This window comes from Heteronotia binoei, chromosome 8, assembly GCF_032191835.1.
Source record: "Heteronotia binoei isolate CCM8104 ecotype False Entrance Well chromosome 8, APGP_CSIRO_Hbin_v1, whole genome shotgun sequence".
NCBI lineage: Eukaryota > Metazoa > Chordata > Lepidosauria > Squamata > Gekkonidae > Heteronotia > Heteronotia binoei.
The window spans coordinates 53,087,252-53,093,251 of record NC_083230.1 but is presented as its reverse complement, the minus strand read 5'-3'; positions in this window follow the sequence as shown (position 1 = coordinate 53,093,251).

Below are 6,000 nucleotides of genomic sequence, written 5' to 3'. Positions count from 1 at the left end.
ACATCTTACCCAACCCTAAACCAAACCCCAATATTCTCCCGAACTTAAGTGTGTCCTGAACTCTAACCCTAACCCTAACACTTACCATATGGGCCCATTCATTCTAATGAATCTCATAGGCTATAATGGAGAATGGAAAAACATCCAAAAAATTTTCCCATAAAAAGTATACCATTCAGTGTGATATTAAAAATACATCTTACCCAACCCTAAACCCAACCCCAATATGCACCCGAACATAAGTGTGTCCTGAACTCTAACCCTAACCCTTACCATATGGGCCCATTCATTCTAATGAATCTCATAGGCTATAATGGAGAATGGAACAACATCCAAAAAATTTTCCCATCAAGAGTATACCATTCAGTGTGATATTAAAAATACATCTTATCCAACCCTAAACCCAACCCCAATATTCACCCAAACATAAGTGCGTCCAGAACTCTAACCCTAACCCTAACCCTTACCATATGGGCCCATTTATTCTAATGAATCTCATAGGCTATAATGGAGAATGGAAAAACATCCAAAAATTTTCCCCATCAAGAGTATACCATTCAGTGTGGTATTAAAAATACATCTTACCCAACCCTAAACCAGACCCCAATTTTAAACCGAACATATGTGTGTCCTGAACTCTAACCCTAACCCTAACCCTTACCATATGGGCCCATTCATTCTAATGAATCTCATAGGCTATAATGGAGAATGGAAAAACATCCAAAAAATTTTCCCATCAAGAGTATACCATTCAGTGTGATATTAAAAATACATCTTATCCAACCCTAAACCCAACCCCAATATTCACTCGAACATAAGTGTGTCCTGAACTCTAACCCTAACCCTAACCCTTACCATATGGGCCCATTCATTCTAATGAATCTCATAGGCTATAATGGAGAATGGAAAAACATCCAAAAAATTTTCCCATCAAGAGTATACCATTCAGTGTGATATTAAAAATACATCTTACCCAACCCTAAACCCAACCCCAATATGCACCCGAACATAAGTGTGTCCTGAACTCTAACCCTAACCCTAACCCTTACCATATGGGCCCATTCATTCTAATGAATCTCATAGGCTATAATGGAGAATGGAACAACATCCAAAAAATTTTCCCATCAAGAGTATACCATTCAGTGTGATATTAAAAATACATCTTATCCAACCCTAAACCCAACCCCAATATTCACTCGAACATAAGTTCAATGTGGCCAAGTGCAAAGTAATGCACATTGGAGCCAAGAATCCCAGCTACAAATACAAGTTGATGGGGTGTGAACTGGCAGAGACAGACCAAGAGAGAGATCTTGGGGTCATGGTAGATAATTCACTGAAAATGTCAAGACAGTGTGCGTTTGCAATAAAAAAGGCCGACGCCATGCTGGGAATTATTAGGAAGGGAATTGAAAACAAATCAGCCAGTATCATAATGCCTCTGTATAAATCGATGGTGCGGTCTCATTTGGAGTACTGTGTGCACTTCTGGTCGCCGCACCTCAAAAAGGATATTATAGCATTGGAGAAAGTTCAGAAAAGGGCAACTAAAATGATTAAAGGGTGGAACACCTTCCCTATGAAGAAAGGTTGAAACGCTTAGGGCTCTTTAGCTTGGAGAAACGTCGACTGAGGGGTGACATGATAGAAGTTTACAAGATAATGCATGGGATGGAGAAAGTAGAGAAAGAAGTACTTTTCTCCCTTTCTCACAATACAAGAACTCGTGGGCATTCGATGAAATTGCTGAGCAGACAGGTTAAAACGGATAAAAGGAAGTACTTCTTCACCTAAAGGGTGATTAACATGTGGAATTCACTGCCACAGGAGGTGTTGGCGTCCACAAGCATAGCCACCTTCAAGAAGGGGTTAGATAAAGATATGGAGCAGAGGTCCATCAGTGGCTATTAGCCACAGTGTGTGTGTGTGTATGTATATATATATATATATATATATATATATATATATATATATATATATATATATATATATATATATATATATATATATATATATATATATATATATATATATATATATATTTGGCCGCTGTGTGACACAGAATGTTGGACTGGATGGGCCATTGGTCTGATCTAACATGGCTTCTCTTATGTTCTTATGTTCTTAAGTGTGTCCTGATTTCTAACCCTAACCCTAACCCTTACCATATGGGCCCATTCATTCTAATGAATCTCATAGGCTATAATGGAGAATGGAAAAACATCCAAAATTTTTCCCCATCAACACTGTACCATTCAGTGTGATATTAAAAATACATCTTATCCAACCCTAAACCCAACCCCAATATTCACCGAAACATAAGTGTGTCCTGAACTCTAACCCTAACCCTAACCCTTACCATATGGGCCCATTCATTCTAATGAATCTCATAGGCTATAATGGAGAATGGAAAAACATCCAAAATTTTTCCCCATCAACACTGTACCATTCAGTGTGATATTAAAAATACATCTTATCCAACCCTAAACCCAACCCCAATATTCTCCGAAACATAAGTGTGTCCTGAACTCTAACCCTAACCCTAACCCTTACCATATGGGCCCATTCATTCTAATGAATCTCATAGGCTATAATGGAGAATGGAAAAACATCCAAAATTTTTCCCCATCAACAGTGTACCATTCAGTGTGATATTAAAAATACATCTTATCCAACCCTAAACCAGACCCCAATTTTAAACCGAACATATGTGTGTCCTGAACTCTAACCCTAACCCTAACCCTTACCATATGTGCCCATTCATTCTAATGAATCTCATAGGCTATAATGGAGAATGGAACAACATCCAAAAAATTTTCCCATCAAGAGTATACCATTCAGTGTGATATTAAAAATACATCTTATCCAACCCTAAACCCAACTCCAATATTCACTCGACCATAAGTGTGTCCTGAACTCTAACCCTAACCCTTACCATATGGGCCCATTCATTCTGATGAATCTCATAGGCTATAATGGAGAATGGAAAAACATCCAAAAATCTTCCCCATCAACAGTGTACCATTCAGTGTGATATTAAAAATTCATCTTATCCAACCCTAAACCCAACCCCAATATTCACCGAAACATAAGTGTGTCCTGAACTCTAACCCTAACCCTAACCCTTACCATATGGGCCCATTCATTCTAATGAATCTCATAGGCTATAATGGAGAATGGAAAAACATCCAAAAAATTTTCCCATCAAGGGTATACCATTCAGTGTGATATTAAAAATACATCTTACCCAACCCTAAACCCAACCCCAATATGCACCCGAACATAAGTGTGTCCTGAACTCTAACCCTAAACCTAACCCTTACCATATGGGCCCATTCATTCTAATGAATCTCATAGGCTATAATGGAGAATGGAACAACATACAAAAAATTTTCCCATCAAGAGTATACCATTCAGTGTGATATTAAAAATACATCTTATCCAACCCTAAACCCAACCCCAATATTCACTCGAACATAAGTGTGTCCTGAACTCTAACCCTAACCCTTACCATATTGGCCCATTCATTCTAATGAATCTCATAGGCTATAATGGAGAATGGAAAAACATCCAAAAATTTTCCCCATCAACAGTGTACCATTCAGTGTGATATTAAAAATTCATCTTATCCAACCCTAAACCCAACCCCAATATTCACCGAAACATAAGTGTGTCCTGAACTCTAACCCTAACCCTAACCCTTACCATATGGGCCCATTCATTCTAATGAATCTCATAGGCTATAATGGAGAATGGAAAAACATCCAAAATTTTTTCACATCAACACTGTACCATTCAGTGTGATATTAAAAATACATCTTATCCAACCCTAAACCCAACCCCAATATTCACCGAACCATAAGTGTGTCCTGAACTCTAACCCTAACCCTAACCCTTACCATATAGGCCCATTCATTCTAATGAATCTCATAGGCTATAATGGAGAATGGAAAAACATCCAAAATTTTTCCCCATCAACACTGTACCATTCAGTGTGATATTAAAAATACATCTTATCCAACCCTAAACCCAACCCCAATATTCACCGAAACATAAGTGTGTCCTGAACTCTAACCCTAACCCTAACCCTTACCATATGGGCCCATTCATTCTAATGAATCTCATAGGCTATAATGGAGAATGGAAAAACATCCAAAAAATTTTCCCATCAAGAGTATACCATTCAATGTGATATTAAAAATACATCTTACCCAACCCTAAACCCAACCCCAATATGCACCCGAACATAAGTGTGTCCTGAACTCTAACCCTAACCCTAACTCTTACCATATGGGCCCCTTCATTCTAATGAATCTCATAGGCTATAATGGAGAATGGAAAAACATCCAAATTTTTTCCCCATCAACACTGTACCATTCAGTGTGATATTAAAAATACAACTTATCCAAACCTAAACCCAACCCCAATATTCACCGAAACATAAGTGTGTCCTGAACTCTAACCCTAACCCTAACCCTTACCATATGGGCCCATTCATTCTAATGAATCTCATAGGCTATAATGGAGAATGGAAAAACATCCAAAATTTTTCCCCATCAACACTGTACCATTCAGTGTGATATTAAAAATACATCTTATCCAACCCTAAACCCAACCCCAATATTCACCGAAACATAAGTGTGTCCTGAACTCTAACCCTAACCCTAACCCTTACCATATGGGCCCATTCATTCTAATGAATCTCATAGGCTATAATGGAGAATGGAAAAACATCCAAAATTTTTCCCCATCAACACTGTACCATTCAGTGTGATATTAAAAATACTTCTTATCCAACCCTAAACCCAACCCCAATATTCACCGAAACATAAGTGTGTCCTGAACTCTAACCCTAACCCTAACCCTTACCATATGGGCCCATTCATTCTAATGAATCTCATAGGCTATAATGGAGAATGGAAAAACATCCAAAAAATTTTCCCATCAAGAGTATACCATTCAGTGTGATATTAAAAATACATCTTACCCAACCCTAAACCCAACCCCAATATGCACCCGAACATAAGTGTGTCCTGAACTCTAACCCTAACCCTAACTCTTACCATATGGGCCATTCATTCTAATGAATCTCATAGGCTATAATGGAGAATGGAAAAACATCCAAAATTTTTCCCCATCAACACTGTACCATTCAGTGTGATATTAAAAATGCAACTTATCCAAACCTAAACCCAACCCCAATATTCACCGAAACATAAGTGTGTCCTGAACTCTAACCCTAACCCTAACTCTTACCATATGGGCCCATTCATTCTAATGAATCTCATAGGCTATAATGGAGAATGGAAAAACATCCAAAATTTTTCCCCATCAACAGTGTACCATTCAGTGTGATATTAAAAATACATCTTACCAACCCTAAACCAGACCCATATTTTAAACCGAACATATGTGTGTCCTGAACTCTAACCCTAACCCTAACCCTTACCATATGGGCCCATTCATTCTAATGAATCTAATAGGCTATAATGGAGAATGGAAAAACATCCAAAATTTTTCCCCATCAACAGTGTACCATTCAGTGTGATATTAAAAATACATCTTACCAACCCTAAACCAGACCCATATTTTAAACCGAACATATGTGTGTCCTGAACTCTAACCCTAACCCTAACCCTTACCATATGGGCCCATTCATTCTAATGAATCTAATAGGCTATAATGGAGAATGGAAAAACATCCAAAAATTTTCCCCATCAACAGTGTACCACTCAGTGTGATATTAAAAATTCATGTTATCCAACCCTAAACCCAACCCCAATATTCACCGAACCATAAGTGTGTCGTGAACTCTAACCCTAACCCTAACCCTTACCATATGGGCCCATTCATTCTAATGAATCTCATAGGCTATAATGGAGAATGGAAAAACATCCAAAATTTTTCCCCATCAACACTGTACCATTCAGTGTGATATTAAAAATACATCTTATCCAACCCTAAACCCAACCCCAATATTCACCGAAACATAAGTGTGTC